Below are 22,438 nucleotides of genomic sequence, written 5' to 3'. Positions count from 1 at the left end.
AACCTTCTTGCCACAGCTCGCATTGATGTGCCATCCTGGATGAGCTGCACTACCTGAGCCACTTGTGTGGGTTGTAGACTCCGTCTCATGCTACCACTAGAGTGAAAGCACCGCCAGCATTCAAAAGTGACCAAAACATCAGCTAGGAAGCATAGGAACTGAGAAGTGGTCTGTGGTCACCACCTGCAGAATCACTCCTGTTTTGGGGGGTGTCTTGCTAATTGCCAATAATGTCCACCTTTTGTCTATTCCATTTGCACAACAGCATGTGAAATTTATTGTCAATCAGTGTTGCTTCCTAAGTGGACAGTTTGATTTCACAGAAGTGTGATTGACTTGGAGTTACATTGTGTTGTTTAAGTGTTCCCTTTATTTTTTTGAGCAGTGTATATATTTTTTACCTTTCTTTAACTAGGCAAGTCAGTTAAGAACAAATTCTTATTTACAATGGCAGCCTACACCGGCCAAACCCGGAAACACTGGATCAATTGTGCGCCGCCCTATGTGACTCCCAATCATGGCCGGTTGTGATACAGCCTGGAATCGAACCAGGGAGTCTGTAGCGACTCCTCAAGCACTGAGATGCAGTGCCTTAGACCCCTGCCCCACTCGGGAGTCCAAAGATGAGAAAATATAATGATGACGAGCCATGTCTAGAATGACATTTCGATGATTTGTACAAATAAGCCATCAAAAACATTCTGCTGGTAAATTAATTAAATATTATTGAATTACTTTGCAAAAATGCAATCACAACCAAATAGATAGCTGAATCATTCATTAGCCAAATGAAAAACCATTAGCTACATGGAAAAAACATACCTGGTTAAGTAGCCAATGACAATCTAATTGCTGGAATTTAACTTAAATTTTCACAACAGAAAAATATTTATTGAACAAGAACATGTTTTTTAACAGGAACATATCTTTTTTTAAGGGAGGTGTTTTTTCCCTAGAAATTCTCTTTGGTGTAGTTGGTGGAGTTACTTTAGCACAGGTATGGAGACTGTCACAGAAACAACTTGGTTCCATTGATCAATGAAGCACATTGCTGTGTGGTTCAGGCAAATGGAGTGGTTTCAAGCATTTGGATTTCTTGTATTATTTGTTGTTTTCACCCCAAGGTATGGTAAAATATAGCACTTCAAAAGTATTCTAGACAAATGTATTTGTAATCCCATACTTTTTCCATTATAGAAGATACTTATTTGTCGTTAAAGGGGATTCAAAATGGTTGAATTGCCTCCCCTATTTTCTAATTTCGCTATCGTCTTTCCTCTTTCAACCCCAGCCCGGCCCCCAGCCCTTCATACCTGATCTCTGTTCCGAGGGTGCTAAGGCCTGGTGCCCCATCACAATATCAGTCACTATCCTCACCATCACTGAGATTGTTAATGGTAACAATACTGTAGCCTCACACCCAACCATAATTCAAGGAGGTATATTATTTTCAACTCAACATTTTCTATAAATGTTTATAAATGTTTGCTTGCCTTTTGTTTCACACACCAAGCAGCAACCTTGCATTTTCTGCTATAATGATTTTGTATTACTCCCAGTTCTGTAAATCAATTGATGATAAACTTCCCTTTTTCTTTATCCAACTTTATAAAGGTTATATTGAGCTGCTGGTTCTTTCCCAAGTAAGTATTAATTTTTCTGATATGTATAATGTGCATGCCAATACAATATGAAAAATATAAATTAAATAAAAGTAGCAATTAGATGTTACAGGCATTGTTATTGCATTGATCCGACTCACTCAAAGCTATCATATTTACATGGTATGAATGACGATACAAATCTATCAACTGATCACAGTATTGCCGATCACAGGCACATAGAAAATGCCTCTTGAGTTTTGGTAATTAACTCTGAGGTCCCACGCTGTCTTGTTTACAGAGACATGAAAAGATACACCTGATCCAAGCCTTCTCAGGCTATCTTTTGCCAGGTGTAGCATATACAAAACAAGAGGCAAAGAGGCAAAACAACCACAAACATAATAAAGTAAATCAGGTATCACCATCCACCATTGTGTCTGAGAGAACAAACACTCCTTTACCCAGATTCGTGTTTGCCAGAGTAGTTGAATACTGCTTCCTCCTGACCCACTTTGACCTTTGACCTATTCTGCCATTGTCCACATTTATTCAGACAGACAAGGCCATCTACAGGCCTCGGCAGGTTGTGAAGATCATGGCAGTGTCCATTCACCCAGCCACATAAAAGCAAGATCAACTCAACATTTGGGCTCCCGAGTGGCGCAGCGGTCTAAAGCACTGCATCTCATTCCCTGGTTCGATTCCAGGTTGTATCACACCTGGCCATGATTGGGAGTCCCATAGGGCGGCGAACAATTGGCCCAGTGTCGTCCGGGTTTGGCCGCGGTAGGCCGTCATTGTAAATAAGAATAAAAGTTCCATTTTTTTTTAAATTATTTTTTTAAAGATCAATATTATCATTAAGGTGTATGTTACTAGGTAACATACCAAGGGGGTATTGTATGAACATCCAGTGTGGAAGTGATAGCAGCCAGATAAAAGAACCTTGGGAAATGGAACTGTGATGGACAGTTGATAATTCTCATTTTCTTTTCAAATTGCGTGAGCCAGGATCCCAAGGCAAACATAATCTGGCAGTGGTTGTCATTGGACAGAGTTCTGGGGGTTTTGTCCAAAGAGTTTCAGCAGCTGTCTGAGAATCCACCCCTTGGCAAGTGGACCGTTGTGACTTCCATCAATGTGACTCCTATTAAATTTGAAAGGACCATGCCAACATTTTTCTGCTCAAAAACACATTGAGTTGCTATTACATCTTCATTAAAGCTTTTCAGGATGATGCCGGCTACATTTCATCTGGACAATTCTGCATTTCATTCTGCAAACCATTGTTCACAGATAGCCTTGGGGTTTGAATGTGTTTTTTGTCTGGAAATGTTTTCATCATTAGGATGAATTGACACTAAATACTAACTATGAATTAGTGTTATTTAAAATTGTCTACTGTGAAACGTGTCTTCTGTGAACTACAACACAAAACCCTCCTTAGTTGTTTTAATCATTATAGAGTAGATAACTAAAACCAAACTCAAACTGTCCAGCAGCTTGAAGTCTTACTGTCAAAGGGGCAGAAAAAAACTATAACCAGAGTTCATTTGTCAGTGTGCTGAAATGTGGTTATCCCTCGCATTGTCTCTCTGTGTTACGGGAACTTGTGAGTGAAAAGCAATTCATGGTAAGGGTGCTTTCATCAACGTTAAATGATAGTTAAGTTAAGGCGCCTTGACCTTTTCCCTAAGTTCTGATTCCTCCCTATATTGTTCATAAGATACAGTTGAAGTCGAAAGTTTACATACACCTTAGCCAAATACATTTAAACTCAGTTTTTCACAATTCCTGACATTTAATCCTAGTAGAAATTCCCTGTCTTAGGTCAGTTACGATCACCACTTTATTTTAAGAATGTGAAATGTCAGAATAATAGTAGAGAGAATGATTTATTTCCGCTTTTAATTCTTTCATCACATTCCCAGTGGGTCAGAAGTTTAAATACACTCAATTAGTATTTGGTAACATTGCCTTTAAATTGTTTAACTTGGGTCAAACATTTTGGGTAGCCTTCCACAAGTTGCCCACAATAAGTTGGGTGAATTTTGGCCCATTCCTCCTGACAGGATTTGTAGGCCTCCTTGCTCGCACATTCTTTTTCAGTTCTGCCCACAAATGTTCTATAGGATTGAGGTCAGGGCTTTGTGACGGCCACTCGAATACCTTCACTTGTTGTCCTTAAGCCATTTTGCCACAACTTTGGAAGTATGCTTGGGGTCATTGTCCATTTGGAAGACCCATTTGCGACCAAGCTTTAACTTCCTGACTGATGTCTTGAGATGTTTCTTCAATATATCCACATAATTTTCCTCCTCATGAAGCCATCTATTTTGTGAAGTGCATCAGTCCCTCCTGCAGCAAAGCACCCCCACAACATGATGCTGCCACCCCCGTGCTTCACGGTTGAGATGGTGTTCTTCGGCTTGCAAGCATCCCCCTTTTTCATCCAAACATAACGATGGTCATTATGGCCAAACAGTTCTATTTTTGTTTCATCAGACCATAGGACATTTCTCCAAAAAGTACGATCTTTGTCCCCATGTGCAGTTGCAAACCGTAGTCTGGCTTTTTTATGGCGGTTTTGGAGCAGTGGCTTCTTCCTTGCTGAGCGGCCTTTCAGGTTATGTCGATATAGAGTGGTTGAAAAACAATTTTTAATGACTGCAACCTAAGTGTATGTAAACTTCCGACTTCAACTGTAGTTAGAGGACCCACCACAGGACACTCACTGACATCACTGCCATGGACCTGGTTGTTATTCAGCCTAATTTGGACTACAGGTGAACTCGTTCCCCTGACATTTTGTTCATTTATTTATTTACATAAACCAAACACAGTCAATTTGGTACATTTAGACTGTAACTAAATATGCTGTGATTGAGAGATACAGATTGTGTACTTCCATATACCTTGAAAGAAAATACACTTTTTGAAAGCTTTGCTGAGGTAGTGTGTGATTGTAATCCATTAACATTAATGTCCTGTGTGTTTGCTTCAGTGCTGCCCAGGTTTGAGGTGCTGAGGGCTGGTGCTGATAGAGACCCTCAATGTCCTCAATCGTGACAATAGTCTTCATCATAACCATAATCAAATGGCCATCCGGACTATTTGCATTGACCCCCCCCCCCCCCCCCCCCTTTTTTTTTTAACTCTGCTGCTACTCGCTATTTATTATCAAGTCACTTTACCCCTACCTAAAGTTGAAGTCGGACGTTTACATACACTTAGGTTGGAGTCATTAAAACTTGTTTTTTAAACAAATCCACAAATTTCTTGTTAACAAACTATAGTTTTGGCAAGTCGGTTAGGACATCTACTTTGTGCATGACACAAGTAATTTTTCCAACAATTGTTTACAGACAGATTATTTCCCTTATAATTCACTGTATCACAATTCCAGTGGGTCAGAAGTTTACATATACTAAGTTGACTGCCTTTAAATAGCTTGGAAAATTCCAGAAAATGATGTCATGGCTTTAGAAGCTTCTGGAAGGCTAATTGGCATAATTTGAGTCAATTGGAGGTGTACCTGTGGATGTATTTCAAGGCCTACCTTCAAACTCAGTGCCTCTTTGCTTGACATCATGGGAAAATCTAAAGAAATCAGCCAGACCTCAGAAAAAAAATTGTAGACCTCCACAAGTCTGGTTCATCCTTGGGAGCAATTTCCAAACGCCTGAAGGTACCATGTTCATCTGTACAAACAATAGTACGCAAGTATGAACACCATGGGACCACACAGCCGTCATACTGCTCCGGAAGGAGACACGTTCTGTCTCCTAGAGATGAACGTACTTTGGTGCGAAAAGTGCAAATCAATCCCAGAACAACAGCAAAGGACCTTGTGAAGATGCTGGGGGAAACAGGTACAAAAAGCTATATCCACAGTAAAACGAGTCCTATATCGACATAACCTGAAAGGCCGCTCAGCAAGAAAGAAGCCACTGCTCCAAAACCGCCATTAAAAAAGCCAGACTACGGTTTACAACTGCACATGGGGACAAAGATCGTACTTTTTGGAAAAATGTATTCTGGTCTGATGAAACTGTTAGGCCATAATGACTATTGTTATGTTTAGTGGAAAAAGTGGGAGGCTTGCATTCCGAAGAACACCATCCCAACCGTGAAGCACGGGGGTGGCATCATGTTGTGGGGGTGCTTTGCTGCAGGAGGGACTGGTGCACTTCACAAAATAGATGGCATCATGAGGAGGAAAATTATGTGGATATATTGAAGCAACATCTCAAGACATCAGTCAGGAAGTTAAAGCTTGGTCGTAAATGGTTTTCCAAATGGACAATGACCCCTAGCATACTTCCAAAGTTGTGGCAAAATGGCTTAAGGACAACAAAGTCAAGGTATTGGAGTGGCCATCACAAAGCCCTGACCTCAATCCTATAGAAAATTTGTGGGCAGAACTGGAAAAGCGTGTGCGAGCAAGGAGGCCTACAAACCTGACTCAGTTACACCAGCTCTGTCAGGAGAAATGGGCCAACATTCACCCAACTTATTGTGGGAAGCTTGTGGAAGGCTTCCTGAAACGTTTGACCCAAGTTAAACAATTTAAAGGCAATGCTACCAAATACTAGTTGAGTGTATGTAAACTTCTGACCCACTGGGAATGTGATGAAAGAAAAGAGTAAATTCTTCTCTGCTATTATTCTGACATTTCACATTCCTAATAAAGTGGTGATCGTAACTGAACTAAGACAGGGAACTTTAACTAGGATTAAATGTCAGGAATTGCGAAAAGCTGAGTTTAAATGTATTTGGCTAAAGTGTATGTGAACTTCCGACTTCAACTGTATGTGATAAACCAAACTTTACTCTTTGACGGTTGATGTACCACTCCAGTTGACACTTCAGTTCCACTATGTGGTAAGTACCTTAGCATCCCCCCTGTCTCCAGGTGATGTCCAGGGGCCAGGTGCTGTCTTCAGACACGGGTATCTCTGCTTCTCTCTCCCTGACCTCTGAGGAGTCTTGGGCTCCCTTGGACTAGGTTGTTATCTACTGTGTACATTCAGATGGAGAGATCATCAATGATGCACGGCATGTTCCCATTGCCCAAGTTCTAAAAAACAAGCTAATTGTCATATGTTATTTTACTTTAAACATTTGTAGTCCTGCACCAGGTCAAGGAGCAGATAAAAACACCCAGTGTCCTTCATCATATCTCTAAATGTAATCATTAGAATAGGTTACATTCAGTTCAGTTCAGCAGCATAGTAATTCATTATCCTTACTTTGCTATCCTGTCCCAGTATGTTGAGGTGTGATAGTATGACCTGTGACCTCTGTCTGTCAGGTTGTCTCTGAGCTGGAGTGAGGACAGGGCCTGCTGATGAGGTTTCCCTCAAGGTGTCTGTGGCTGAGCCCCGGTCGCTGATGGGGATCCTGGTGGTGAATAAGGCCACACTGGCCACACTCACACCATGACATCACCAAAAAAACAGCATTAAAAACATGTGTGAAAGTGACTGCCACATACACTACCGTTCAAAAGTTTGGCAGCTTCATTAAATAGTACCCGCAAAACACCAGTCTCAATGTCAACAGTGAAGAGGCGACTCCGGGATGCTGGCCTTCTAGGCGGAGTTGCAAAGAAAAAGCCATATCTCAGACTGGCCAATAAAAAGAAAAGATTAAGATGGACAAAAGAAAACAGACACTTTACAGAGGAGTCTCCTCTTCACTGTTGACGTTGAGGCTGGTGTTTTGCGGGTAATATTTCATGAAGCTGCCAGTTGAGGACTTGTGAGGCGCCTGTTTCTCAAACTAGACACTCTAATATACTTGTCCTCTTGCTCAGTTGTGCACCGGGGCCTCCCACTCCTCTTTCTATTCTGGTTAGAGCCAGTTTGCGCTGTTCTGTGAAGGGAATTAGTACATAGTGTTGTACGAGATCTTCAGTTTCTTTGCAATTTCTCGCATGGAATAGCCTTCATTTCTCAGAACATGAATAGACTGACGAGTTTCAGAAGAAAGTTCTTTGTTTCTGGTCATTTTGAGCCTGTAATCGACCCACAAATGCTGATGCTCCAGATACTCAACTAGTCTAAAGAAGGCCAGTTTCATTGCTTCTTTAATCAGAACAATAGTTTTCAGCTGTGCTAACATAATTGTAAAAGGGTTTTCTAATGATCAATTAGCCTTTTAAATTATAAACTTATATTAGCTAACGCAACGTGCCATTGGAACACAGGAGTGATGGTTGCTGATAATGGGCCTCTGTACGCCTATGTAGATATTCCATAAAAGATCTGCCGTTTCCAGCTACAATAGGCATTTACAACATTAACAATGTCTACACTGTATTTCTGATCAATTTGATGTTATTTTAATGGAGAAAAAATTTGCTTTTCTTTCAAAACAAGGAAACGTCTAGGTGACCCCAAACTTTTGAACGGTAGTGTTAATCAGTAATATACTGTTTGCTTCTTGTTTTTAAAGAGATTGTTTGTTTTCCAAAAGAGTGTGATGCATTCTGTGATCCATGGACCAGACAGCACCAGTGATGACACTACTGTCTGGTGTGATCCATGGACCAGACAGCACCAGTGATGACACTACTGTCTGGTGTGATCCATGGACCAGACAGCACCAGTGATGACACTACTGTCTAGGTGTGATCCATGGACCAGACAGCACCAGTGATGACACTACTGTCTAGGTGTGATCCATGGACCAGACAGCACCAGTGATGACACTACTGTCTAGGTGTGATCCATGGACCAGACAGCACCAGTGATGACACTACTGTCTAGGTGTGATCCATGGACCAGACAGCACCAGTGATGACACTACTGTCTAGGGCAAGTTCTTCATCATTTTGTGATTCACTACAGCTTTTCAATGGCTGACTTTCAATATTCACCACACATATGTTTAATGATTTACTGTAATACCCCTTCCAGGTACACCTATGGAACACTATCTATTGCCCCCACCCAAGTATCCATCAGTTGTAAACAGTCAATACAAACAGGCTGTTCTGAACCTGACCAAGCTGGTTTGAACAATACACTTTTTGATTCAAGCGGTTTTGTTGTGTTTTGTGGGTTGTAATTGTAGCGGGCTTTGGTGAATGATGGTGTTCTTTTCTCAGGTGCTGGAGGAGTTGGCAGAGTACGGCATGCAGAAGACAGACCACCCCCCCCCCGGCACCATGCAAATGGGAGATCTCTACTCCATCTTTACGGTAGTTAGCTGTGACCTTGACAGGCATATCAGATGCCTTGACGCTATCACACATGTTATGTCACATTCCTATGAAAATGTGCATGTTGCTTATGTCCTTTGTGATGTTGTCTGTAATTTCCCAGACGTCTGTCCTCATGGTTTTGACAGATGCCAAGTTGGAGAAGATGGGGGAGCAGTTGAGACCTGAATTCCGCAAGTTTTGAGATGCAGCACAAAAACTACTCAGTACGCCTATATACAGTACTTGTCTTGGCTGTGCAGGGCTTACTGTATTTCAATAACTCCTTGGTGGTGAGGTTGATGATATGGACCAGGTGCAGGAGACTTCCCCGACACATGACTGTGGCTAGACAACAACACAGAGTGATGGACAGGAGCCATGTTCTGTAACACATACAGCTGGGGTGGACACACACGGAAACACTCCTGGAGCAAGGGGACAAAGAGACACGTGAATGAGTCATTTCAATATACTGTACATGCATTAATCCTACGTTTACCGACTACATGCCTCGCTTTGTCTTTTCAACAGAGATTCTGCCACGGCTGAGTTCCCTCTAACTGTTTACAGACTGCATCACTTCCTGTGTAGCCACTGCCTTCGTCATGTCTGCTGACCTGGGCATGGGCATCACTGAGATCCCTGCTGAGGTACTATATCATCACACACACACACCCATCTGCATCATTGGCACCCTCTAAGTCACTGTTTCTACTCTACTCTATATACTCTTTTGTGTTTTCAGTTCAACATGTTCCAGGACTTCTTCCTGTCCTTGAATCTACCTGCTTTCATAATCCGAGGTGAGCTGCTGCTTGTGGATGTCACTCTCTTCAACTAGCTGGAAGAGAAGCTTGAGGTGAGCTGCCCTCACTGTAGTCAATGCCGCTCGCAGATGTCTGTCTGGCATAGCCACTTTGATATTATTTACTGTATCATATTCACAAATGTTATACTCCTGTAGTGGAGAAGCATTCAGAACTAGAATTAACCAGTTTTGGTCAGTTTGTTTTATCTTTATAATGATCACCGGCACCAAACACCTCTAGGGTCATGCTAGAGGTATCAAAGCATTGAGCCCATTAATCCAACATGGATTTAGCCCAGAACTATCACCACTATGTGGAGCAGGACACGAGACAGTCCTTTTATCATAGTTCTAATCTGTAATATTGTTGCGACACAATGGTGACACGTCATGTTGTTTTTATCATATGGGGTAAAGAACAGATACATTTGTCTGTCCATACATTCCATGTATTTTAATCTGGGTGACTTTCCTCTTGTCTCTTTATTTTTCTCCTTGCTTTTTCTTATTATGTTCTGCTAGGTCATGGTGATTGTTGCTCAGAGTCACTAATTTGAGTTTGTCTTACCGGACAATGAGGATCTCTCTAAAGCCAGTACACGCACAGTGTCTGTGGGGAGTCAGAACGGAACCTCTGCCCTATTTCCCATCAGGCCACTGGTCCTGGGGGAGATCCCCATCTCCTCTGTGGCCTCAGACGCCGTCCGCAAGATGGTTCTGGTCAATGTACAAAACACATAAAAAGTTTCACTTTACTTCAATAAACTTAGCGGTCAGCGAAAGCAATTTCTCTTTTCTCCTAATTGGAGTATCAATTAAAGTTGTTGGTTATTTCAGCTGATACATCTGTGACTCTAACACACAAATCTTGTTCTTGTTAAACTTCTTCAAAGGACCTCGCTCCGTCTCGCCTGGGTTGTATTACACGTCAATGTTTGTTTGTGTGTAATCATTTTTCATCCTTGTTGTTTTGGTATGCTGAAGGGCTTGAGCAGTAATTTTCAAATACCATGTTTCTGGAGCCAGTGAGGTCAGAGGAAAGCCTTTCCAGAGACATGGCATTCACCTTCCCTGCAGCTGTTGAGAGAAGTCGGATAGCTCAAGTGACTGCAGTCGATATGTAAACACATCAAGCTTGACCTCTTCCACTCCACTCACAAGCTGGTGAACCCAAACTACGTTCCTATGGTCTTATAACGAGCATATTAACAACATATTTTACTTTTTATGAGCATTTTATTAGTACCTTCCCTCCATGGAAAAACTGACACAGAATGACAAGCAAAGCCCAAAGCCTCAAACAAGTTGAATCATAGATTTCTTGTGAAAATAACGAAATTTGGAAACACTTCTTTGTCTTTTTATGGTCAGCAGCCGTGTGGTTATTTTCTTACCCTTCTAGAAATGGAACACTAAAGAGTGGTGCATCTGTCACTCTAGTCAACCTATCAAAGAGCTGGCTGAGGTGTCGGAGCCCGACGAGCCAACCGAGGCAAGGAAACCTCCCGAGCCAGCTAAGGCGTGGAAGCCCGACGAGCACGCTGAGGAATGACGTGGGATGGGAGCCTGCCGAGCCAACCGAGGCAAGGAAACCTCCCGAGCCAGCTAAGGCGTGGAAGCCCGACGAGCACGCTGAGGAACCCCCGGTTCCATCGGCGGCGGCACCCGGACCCAACGTCATGACGTGTGGAATGACGTGGGATGTCATGGAATGACGTGGGATGGGAGCCTGCCGAGCCAACCGAGGCAAGGAAACCTCCCGAGCCAGCTAAGGCGTGGAAGCCCGACGAGCACGCTGAGGAATGACGTGGGATGGGAGCCTGCCGAGCCAACCGAGGCAAGGAAACCTCCCGAGCCAGCTAAGGCGTGGAAGCCCGACGAGCACGCTGAGGAACCCCCGGTTCCATCGGCGGCGGCACCCGGACCCAACGTCACCACCATAAACTGTGGGATTTGTGTGTTTGTGAACAGAGCCCCAGGACCAGCTTGCTTAGGGGACTCTTCTCCAGGTTCATCTTTCTGTAGGTGATGGCTTTTAGCCAGATCCCAATTGGTATGTCGAATTTTATGTTCCTTTTGATGGCATAGAAGACCTTTCTTGCCTTGTCTCTCTCAGCTTCTTGGAAGTTACCTGTGAGACTTTTTGTGTGCTCTAGGTCAACGGTGATGGAATTTGTATTTGTGGTCCTGGCAACTGGACCAGGTCTGACAGAATCTGTGCAGAAGATATAGGTGCTGCTGTAGGCCCTCCTTGGTTGGGAACAGAAGCACCATTTTTTTTCAAAGTTAGGGAGGAAGAGGACAGAGTTTTAGTTTCCTGGGGTTTAAACAGTGTGGTGTGCACGATGGCTTCACAGCCTAGCACGGAGGAGATGCTGTCGTTAAGGAATTGATTCAGGTGTGTTCCTGAGAATGGAGTTAAGGAATTGATTCAGGTGTGTTCCTGAGAATGGAGTTAAGGAATTGATTCAGGTGTGTTCCTGAGAATGGAGTTAAGGAATTGATTCAGGTGTGTTCCTGAGAATGGAGTTAAGGAATTGATTCAGGTGTGTTCCTGAGAATGGAGTTAAGGAATTGATTCAGGTGTGTTCCTGAGAATGGAGTTAAGGAATTGATTCAGGTGTGTTCCTGAGAATGGAGTTAAGGTGGAGGAGGTTCTGCTCATGGTTGGCGAACAGGTAAGAGCTGAATTTATACATTCCTCATTCAGAATGAACAGAGCTGTGGTTGTGTTCATGAAAATAGTGAATATTTATTACATTTGTAATTTTATTTAACCTTTATTTAACTAGGCAAGCCAGTTAAGAACAAATTATTATATTTACAATGACTGCCTACCCCGGCCAAACCCTAACCCGGCCAATTGTATGCTGCCCGGTGGGACTCCCAATCACGACCGGATGTGATACAGCCTGGAATGTAGACCGCTGCACCACTCGGGAGTAGGCTGATTGCTAGTGGAATATTTGTAAGGCATGTGTTGGTGCCGATTTCTCCTCTTTCGACTTCTTCGACTTGGGTGGTAGTTGGGAATCTGCCTCTGTTTATTACGGATTATTAAATCTGGAAAAAGCTGAGTCGGTTTGGTAAGTTTGCTAGCGTTTTTTGTGTACTGTCGGCAGGTTTTCAGACAGATGCTGTTAAGCATCTTGTTTGGTTCCAGAGGCAAGTGTTCATGTTTCTGAATAATAATGAGCAAAAGTTAAATGTGCATTTTAAAGTGGGGCATGGGGAGGAGCTCTGCGTGGGGTTTGCCAGCACAGATCGTCTACGGTGCTTTGAGTGTGGAGATTTGGTCCATAAGAGCTTTGTGTGTCCACATAAAGGCTGTAGACAAGGTGAGGGTACAAGCACCAGTGGGGGATATCAAGGTCAACGTCCAGGGGGCAATGAGATGCAGGCAGCAAAGGCTAATCCTGCTATGCCCTCAGACGAACCATCAAACAATACAGGACTAAGATTGAATCCTACTACACTGGTTCTGACACTTGTCGGATGTGGCAGGGCTTGAAAACTATTACAGACTACAAAGGGAAACCTAGACGCGAGCTGCCCAGTGATGCTAGCATACCAGATGAGCTAAATGCCTTTTATGCTCGGTTCGAGGCAAGCAACATTGAAGCATGCACGAGAGCACCAGCTGTTCTGGATGACTCTGTGATAACGCTCTCGGTAGCCGATGTGAACAAGACCTTTAAACAGGTCAACATTCACAAAGCCGTGGGGCCAGACGGATCACCAGGACGTATACTCAAAGCATGCGCGGACCAACTGGGAAGTATCTTCACTAACATTTTCAACCTCTCCCTGACTTAGTCTGTAATACCTACATGTTTCAAGCAGACCACCATAGTCCCTGTGCCCAAGGAAGCAATGGTAGCCTGCCTAAATGATTACCAACCCGTAGCACTCACATGCTCACATGGCTCACATCACATCAACACCATCCTCCCGGATACCCTAAAGCCACTCCAATTCGCATACCGCTCCAACAGATCCACAGATGACTACAGCTCAGCGTTCAACACCATAGTGCGCACGAAGCTCATCACTAAGCTAAGGACCCTGGGACTTAACACTTCCCTCTGCAACTGGATCCTGGTCTTCCTGACGGGCCTGTCACGCTGATCCTCAACACAGGGGCCACTCAGGGGTATGTACTTAGTCCCCTTCTGTACTCCCTGTTCACCCACGACTGTGTGGCCAAACACGACTCCAACACCATCATTAAGTTTGTTGATGACACAACAGTGGTAGGCCTGATCACCGACAACGATGAGACAGCCTATAGGGAGGAGGTCAGAGAACTGGCAGTGTGGTGCCAGGACAACACGCTCACCCTCAATGTGAGCAAGACAACGGAACTGATTGTGGACTACAGGAAAAGGCGGGCCGAACAGGCCCCCATTCTCATCGACTGGGCTGTAGTGGAGAGGGTCAACAAACTATCATGGTCCAAACACACCAAGGCAGTCGTGAAGAGGGCACGACAAATCCTTTAACCCCTCAGTAGACTGAAAAGATTTGGCATGGATCCCCAGATCCTCAGTTCTACATCTGCACCACCGAGAGCATCCTGGCTGGTTGCCTCACCACCTGGTATGGCAACTGCTCGGCATCTGACCATAAGGCACTACAGTGGGTATTGCGTATGGCCCAATATATCACTGGGGCAAAGCTTCTGCCATCCAGGACATGTATAATAGGTGGTGTCAGAGGAAAGCCCATAGAATTGTCAGAGACTCTAGTCACCCTTGTCATAGACTGTTTTCTCTGCTACCGCATGGCTCTTGGTACCGGAGCACCAAGTCTAGGACCAAAAGGCTCCTTAACAGCTTCTACCCACAAGCCATAAGACTCCTGAACAATTAATCAAATGGACACCGGACTATTTACATTGACACCACCCCTCCATTTGCTTTGTACACTGCTGCTACTCGCTGTTCATTACCTATGCATAGTCACTTCACCCCTACCTACATGTACAAATTATCTCAACTAACCTGTACCCCTGAAACACTGACTCGGTACCGGTACCCCCTGTATATAGCCTCGTTATTGTTATGTTATTTTTTTATTTTTTTACTTTAGTTTATTTGGTAAATATTTTCTTAACTCTTCTTGAACTGCACTGTTGTTTAAGGGCTTGTAAGTAAGCATTTCATGGCAAGGTCTACACTTGTTGTATTCGGCGCATGTGACAAAGAAAGTTTGATTTGAGTATAGTGGGGAAGGGCAAGCGACTAGGGGCGGTGGAGGAGTGTGTCAAGCTTAAGAGGAAAACGGGGGAGAAGAAAGGAGGTGGGAGCGGATAGGCTGGTGTTGTCAAAGGCACTAAGGAACCTTTGCCTGATGCTGGGGGAGAGGCCCCGACTAGAGAGAAAGGGCAGGTTTTCAGGATTGGAGATGGAGAAGAGGAAGGTGAGTCTGAGGACAATGAGGAGGCTTTATTTTCAGACTCCTCCTCAATAGGTTCAGAGCTGACAGCCAGTCAGGCAGAGGCATTAAAGTACACGGTGAGGGAACTGTCAAGGTTCCTGAATGAGACTAAAGGGAAAAAGGTTCACCTTGAAGTTTTTTTTTGCAATCCTGGAAAGTTTGCAAGATCAGTACCACACGCTATGGAGAATTAGGGGCATGGTGTCCTCTCACCCAGGAAATATTTAGGTTGAGGAAGTGGATCACAACAGTGCGAAAGGGTCTACCTTCAGATGCTGTTTAGATTAATAGTTTTTGTCTGACACTGGGGCTTTTTGTGCTTTGCTATTGGTCTCTATCTTTGCTGGCTTTTTGCTCACTTCTTATGAAGACTCTTCGGGTAGGCTCACCAGAGATGTGGGAAAGAGGAGTCTGTTGGGTGAATATGTAAAACAAAAAAAGTACAGGTGTTGTTTCTGCAGGAGACGCATAGTGATGTGTTGAATGAAGTTGATTGGGGCCTCTGGTGGAAAGGGGCAAGTGTGCTGAGCCATGGAACAAATGTCAGTGCAGGGGTGGCAGTCCTTTTTGCACTGGGTCTGAACATAAAAATGTGCTCCTCCACAAAAATGTGCTCTTCAAAGGAGTGTATAGGGGTAGACAGCTTGTAGTAAAAGCAGAAATTAACAACAGGGGTTTTGTCCTTAGACGTGTATGTGTCTAATACAGGGAGAGAGAGGGCGTGTCTGTTTGGGTGTCTTAGACAGGAACTCACAGGTAGTGCATGAGGAGATGCTGGTGGTCGACGGGGACTGGAACTGTACGAAATATGGATTTGACAAAATATAGAAATGGGGAGGAGCCTCATTCAGGCTCAGTGGGGGTGTTAAGGGACATCTATCACGGCTCAGGAGAAGACCCAGATGCAGACAGTTTGAAGTAACAAAAGTTTATTACAAAAACAGGGGGTAGGCAAAGGACAGGTCAAGCGCAGGCAGAGGTCAGTAATCCAGAGCAGAGTCCGAAAGGTACAGAACGTCAGGGTCAGGGCAGGCAGAATGGTCAACACCGGGAAAAATAGAAAACAGGGACAAGAGTATGGGAAAAATGCTGGTATGCTTGACAAGACGAACTGGCAACAGACAGAGAACACCGGTATAAATACACTGGGGAAGATGGGCAACACCTGGAGGGGGGTGGAGACAAGCACAAAGACATGTGAAAAAGATCAGGGTTTGACAACATCATGAAGCAGTTTGATCTAGTGGTTGTTTGGAGAACTAGACATCCTAACACAAGACAGTATACATGGTTGAAGGTCTTTGGGGCTGGGGTGAGTGCAGCCCGACTCGATCGGTTTTACATGTCCAGGAATCAGAGCAATAGGCTTTTGGGCGCTACCATTCTCCCAATGGTTTTTTCGGATCACCACATAACCATGGCTCGGCTGTCTATTTCACCAGGGCCTTGGCAGGCATCCTATTGGAAGATTAACGTAAAGCTCTTACAAGATGCCACTTTTTGCTCAGGTTTCCAGACCTTTTGGGAAAGGTGGAGGCAGTGAAGAGATAAGTATTAGTCTCTGAGTCAATGGTGGGATGTGGGAAAAGTCCGAATTTGGCTTTTCTGTGAACAGTATACAGCTCTCTCATCCTCAGAGGCTAGGAGAGTATTGGGGGAACTCAAGCTTAGTATTAGTGAAGTGGTGGAGGTAGAGCAGGTGGGGCAAGGCCATGTAGGCCTCCAGGCTTATGTAACTGAATTATGTAGGGTCCTGGACAGTTTCTTCCAGGTTAAAGCAAAGGGAACACTTGTAAGAGCTAGGTGCTCCGTGCTCAAGGAGATGGATGCTCCTAGCTCCTCCTCCTTTGGTTGGGAAAGACAGAGCAGTGAAGCCAAGACTGCAGCTATCGGATAGGCGGGTGACCTCTGTGGCGGGGAGATGTGGGAGCGGACTGTGGAGTTTTATATTGAGCTGTGTAGGACATAACTGTGTGATCCTATGTGTTATTTAGGTTTTGTTTGCAGAACTCCCTAAACTCTCTCTGGCACAGAGGGATGAAATGGACATTCCCCTGTTGTCCCATGAACTGGCAGAAGCCGTAACCCAGATGTCCCCGGCCATGCACTGGGGGTCGATGGACTTTTATTTTTAAAAAAGGGGAATAATTGAACTGGACTTTGTTTGTGTGTTGCGTGAGTGCGTCGGGGTAGGAGAGTTGCCGATGCGCTGCAGTCAGGCAGCTCTGACTCTCCTGCCAAAAAAGGGGACTGTGTAAACTTAAGAACTGGAGGCCTGTGGCATTGCTCTGTGCGGGCTATAAGATATTTGCCAAGGTCCTCGCTAACAGACTGAAGTCCCATCTGGACTCTATAGTACATAAGGACCAGACATATTGTGTACCGGGACGCTCAATCACGGAGAACTTGTTCTTAATCAGGGACATGTTGGACTTGTAAAGGTTTTCTAATGTGATCTTTGGTCTGGTCTCTTAAACCAAGAGAAAGCTTTTGATAGAGTGGACCATAAGTATCTGTTTAATGTCATGTTTGGGGAAGGGTTTTTGGCTTGTGTGAAGATGTATGCTTGGGCGTTATGTATGGTAAAGGTGGGAGGGGGTCTCAGTAGGCCAGTCTGGGTGAGGTGGGGCATTAGACAAGGATTCCCTCTGTCAGGGCAGTGATAGACACTAGCCATTGAGCCTTTTCTGGGCCTCCTACGCAGGAAACTGTAGGGAGTGTGCTGGACATGTATGGGCGTGTTGACAGGCATAGCTGTGTCGGCGTATGCAGATTACATTTTTGTGATGATGATAAAGCAATCCTTCTGCCCCCCCCCCCCCCTTAAAAGATGTAGATGCACTATTGTAAAGTGGCTGTTCCACTGGATGTCATTAGGTGAATGCACCAATTTGTAAGTCGCTCTGGATAAGAGCGTCTGCTAAATGACTTAAATGTAAATGTAAATGTAAATGATGAGCAGGATATGCAGGCACTTGAGACTAGTCTGAACGTGTATGAGGGAGCGTCGTTGGCTAAGGTGTTCTGGGGTAAGAGCAAAACTCTTATGTGGGGCATGGAGAGATACAGTGGGGAGAACAAGTATTTGATACACTGCCGATTTTGCACGTTTTCCTACTTACAAAGCATGTAGAGGTGCAAAAATCCAGAAAATCACATTGTATGATTTTTAAGTAATTAATTTGCATTTTATAGTATTTGATCACCTACCAACCAGTAAGAATTCCGGCTCTCACGGACCTGTTAGTTTTTCTTTAAAAAGCTCTCCTGTTCTCCACTCATTACCTGTATTAACTGCACCTGTTTGAACTCGTTACCTGTATAAAAGACACCTGTCCACACACTCAATCAAACAGACTCCAACCTCACCACAATGGCCAAGACCAGAGAGCTGTGTAAGGACATCAGGGATAAAATTGTAGTCCTGCACAAGGCTGGGATGGGCTACAGGCCAATAGGCAAGCAGCTTGGTGAGAAGGCAACAACTGTTGGCGCAATTATTAGAAAATGGAAGAAGTTCAAGATGACGGTCAATCACCCTCGGTCTGGGGCTCCATGCAAGATCTCACCTCGTGGGGCATCAATGATCATGAGGAAGGTGAGGGATCAGCCCAGAACTACATGGCAGGACCTGGTCAATGACCTGAAGAGAGCTGGGACCACAGTCTCAAAGAAAACCATTAGTAACACACTACGCCGTCATGGATTAAAATCCTGCAGTGCAGGCAAGGTCCCCCTGCTCAAGCCAGCGCATGTCCAGGCCCGTCTGAAGTTTGCCAATGACCATCTGGATGATCCAGAGGAGGAATGGGAGAAGGTCATATGGTCTGATGAGACAAAAATAGAGCTTTTTGGTCTAAACTCCACTCGCCGTGTTTGGAGGAAGAAGAAGGATGAGTACAACCCCAAGAACACCATCCCAACCGTGAAGCATGGAGGTGGAAACATCATTCTTTGGGGATGCTTTTCTGCAAAGGGGACAGTATGACTGCACCGTATTGAAGGAAGGATGGATGGGGCCATGTTTCGCGAGATCTTGGCCAACAACCTCCTTCCCTCAGTAAGAGCATTGAAGATGGGTCGTGGCTGGGTATTCCAGCATGACAACGACCCGAAACACACAGCCAGGGCAACTAAGGAGTGGCTCCGTAAGAAGCATCTCAAGGTCCTGGAGTGGCCTAGCCAGTCTCCAGACCTGAACCCAATAGAAGATCTTTGGAGGGAGCTGAAAGTCCGTATTGCCCAGCGACAGCCCCGAAACCTGAAGGATCTGGAGAAGGTCTGTATGGAGGAGTGGGCCAAAATCCATGCTGCAGTGTGTGCAAACCTGGTCAAGAACTACAGGAAACGTATGATCTTTGTAATTGCAAACAAAGGTTTATTTACCAAATATTAAGTTCTGATGTATCAAATACTTATGTCATCTCACAGTTGAAGTGTACCTATGATAAAAATGACAGACCTCTACATGCTTTGTAAGTAGGAAAACCTGCAAAATCTGGCAGTGTATCAAATACTTGTTCTCCCCACTGTAGGTCCCCCCTCTGCTTCCAGGGGGTTTGCAGTGGGGTTGTGAAGGGCTTAATATCATTTTGGGTGTATCTGGGCTCGGAAAGGTGGGTCAGGAAGAACTGGGAAGGGATGTCAGCTGTTCCTCATGAAGCTGGAGAGGCTGAGTACAGCAGGTCTCTCTGATTTCTACTCTGCGGTGCTGAGTGCCTGGCAGCTGCTAAGGCCCACACCCCCTCCCAGGGGGGTGTGGAGCCTCGGCTGGGTCTTCACAATCCAGCTATCCTTTTGAGATCGGTTCAGTCGGCCACCCTGCAGAACCGACTGATGGCAGCGGGTTTACTAAGGCTGGGTGGCCTGTGGCTGCTGGGGGAGGAGGGGTGGAAAAGTCCTGGCACAACAAACAGGACTAACATCTCTTAGGCTGCTGGAGAGATTCCTTGGGGAGGTCCAGGAGGTTCTATCTGAGCCGGTAAGGGGGGTGTTTGAGTGACCAAAGGGGCAAGGGCCACCAATGTTTCCGCCACTGAAGGTGACAGCAGAGACTGAGGACTGACAAGAGGGTATTGGAGGTCTTGTTTGACTTCAACACTCCGAGCCTGGGGGAGTTTGAGGGGGTTTCAGCTAAAGCCCACTACAACCTCTGCATTAAGGTGCGGAACATTAGGAGCATAACAGGAGCGAAGGCACATCAGTGGTTATTGTGATGTGTGATGTTGTTTTGTATTATGGGGTAGAGGGCAAGGTGAATATGCAGCAGAGGGGATATTTGTTTTTAAAGGGGGTGGGGGGTGATGGTGGTGAGGTTTTAATGAAGTGAGGATGTATCATTAAAGAAAGACAAAGTCAGAAAGGCTCTCTGTGTGTCGTTCTCTTTCTATTCTGTCTTTTGTTTTCTCTGTATAAAGGTGACATCCGTGGACCATCCATCACTGGCCTAGAGTCCCTCTATGCCTTATGGCGGTGGGGAGCAGAACATGATCCACTTGTTCCCCAACATCTGTCATTAAGTATCTGACTGTGTCTGGACAAGTCGACTATAATATCTTGAGTAAAGCAACGTCTTACATGATGAAAGGTGTGTTGCTAATATTCATACCAACATAGCTGAAATTCTGTATTATATAGCCTAATAGTTAATTAAATATAATGACACATATTACATAGATTAATACATATAATAACATATATGTATGATATAGCCTAATAGTTAATCCTTTAGTTTCTTGCCCATTTAGTTTATGAGAGTGAACTGTCCTACTAGATGATCGTTCATTCAGTGTCTTTCGAAATAGTGACTCCTCTAGAAGCACATTGTGAGTATCTCAGCCTGTTTGTGTGTCTGCGTCTGTTCATGTCTGTGTATCTGTAACCCTGTATCCATATCTCCTCTCTGAAAGGCTCTCTGTGTTTGTACTGAAGTGCTTCCTGCAGGCGAGTCTCTTCATCGACTGCAGAGTACTCTCCAGTACTGCAAGCCTGGTAGGGGGCCCAGCAGGGAGATGATGGGGCCTTCATGGAGCCTGGTCGGATCATCCACACTGAGCTTCAGGGAGGCCTGGATGGCCCCATATCTCTCACAACCTACGTCCTCATGGAGCTGTTGGAGGATGACAGTTACAAGGTGGGAGTAATGCTACAATACAGTATGTGCTTTGGCCTTTGGTTTTCCAAGTCTGTTAAATCGCTGTGGTTGACCTTTATTTTGTTTCTATTATTCAGAACATGTATGCGAGCCAGGTTTCCATAGCTACAGCATGTGCCTGGCTGCTTACACTCTGCCCATGGCCAACAGTGAGACCGCAGACCGAGCGCTGACACAGCTGATGGAACGAGCAGAGATGAGGGGTAAACACTTGGGGAGTTGAATGGGGATGGATGAGACGCCTCTGTTCTAAGGTGCTGCATATCTAAAAGCATTTAAAGAGGACTCATTGGAAAACACTAAATTGTTATTTTTTGATGACACTTTCTTGATTTCTGCATGTCACAGTCTGTTACAAAAATAGTTATTCTACATACAGTGCAAGCCTTGTTTCCCAGATGTTGTTGTTGTTGAGTCGTGCCAGCCGTGCTCCGCAGACATAGAGATGGCTACCTACCTGCTGCTCTTCCTGCACAAGCTTGCCTGGGTTGTGGAGGGCTTCGGCCTCATGAAGTGGCTCAGCCAGCAGATGAACCACCTGGGAGGATACGGCTCCACACAGGTGAAGAAGGGTCATCTCTGATCCCAGATCATCAGGCTGGGTCAGAACATATGCATTTCAAGGGTCATTGTGAGTCAGTGTCTGAACCCAGATCAGTTAGGCTGGGTCAGAATTTCAAGGGTCAATCTATGATTCTTGATCAGATAGGTTGGCTCAGAACATACTGCTTTCCAGTTTCACTGAATAGAATCAAAAGGAACATTCACAAAACCCAAAAGAACAAGCCTCTAGTCTAGAGTCTATGGAGCCTGTTGTGTCAGTAACACGGAATTAAATTAAGTCCATCAAGTACTGTGAGTCAAGTTGATCAAATGTACGGATTAACCTGAAATCCCACCACGGATAGAGTTAGGGTATAAAAACATTGTAGGGTCCCAAGGGCTTACAAGAGAGGCTCAGTAAAGGTAGGATTTAGGATCAACAGCCTGTATTGAGCTGGCCCGCAGCAGCCTCAAGAGCTGGATAGAGTAATACAACCAAGAGGGAGGAGGAACAGCTGCTTTGTCTGTGGCACATTGTAAGGGGGACTGACTGTATGTGGCTGGCTGGGCATATGCAGCACAGCAGACTAAAGTCAAAATAATTCTGAGAAATCCCAGTCTGCACTCAGACACACAAACAACATCCAAAGTAAAACCATATATTGGTTTCATTCTGTGGG

General features: G+C 44.7%; 1 pseudogene; it reads left to right on the top strand.

Annotated features, from left to right (window-relative positions):
- Window positions 1-6,452: 6,452 nt before the first annotated feature.
- LOC129817130 (CD109 antigen-like) overlaps window positions 6,453-22,438 on the top strand; it is a 40,732-nt pseudogene continuing 24,746 nt past the window's right edge.

The sequence above is a fragment of the Salvelinus fontinalis genome, chromosome 20 (assembly GCF_029448725.1).
Source record: "Salvelinus fontinalis isolate EN_2023a chromosome 20, ASM2944872v1, whole genome shotgun sequence".
Classification (NCBI taxonomy): domain Eukaryota; kingdom Metazoa; phylum Chordata; class Actinopteri; order Salmoniformes; family Salmonidae; genus Salvelinus; species Salvelinus fontinalis.
This window is presented reverse-complemented; position numbering and strand designations above follow the sequence as displayed.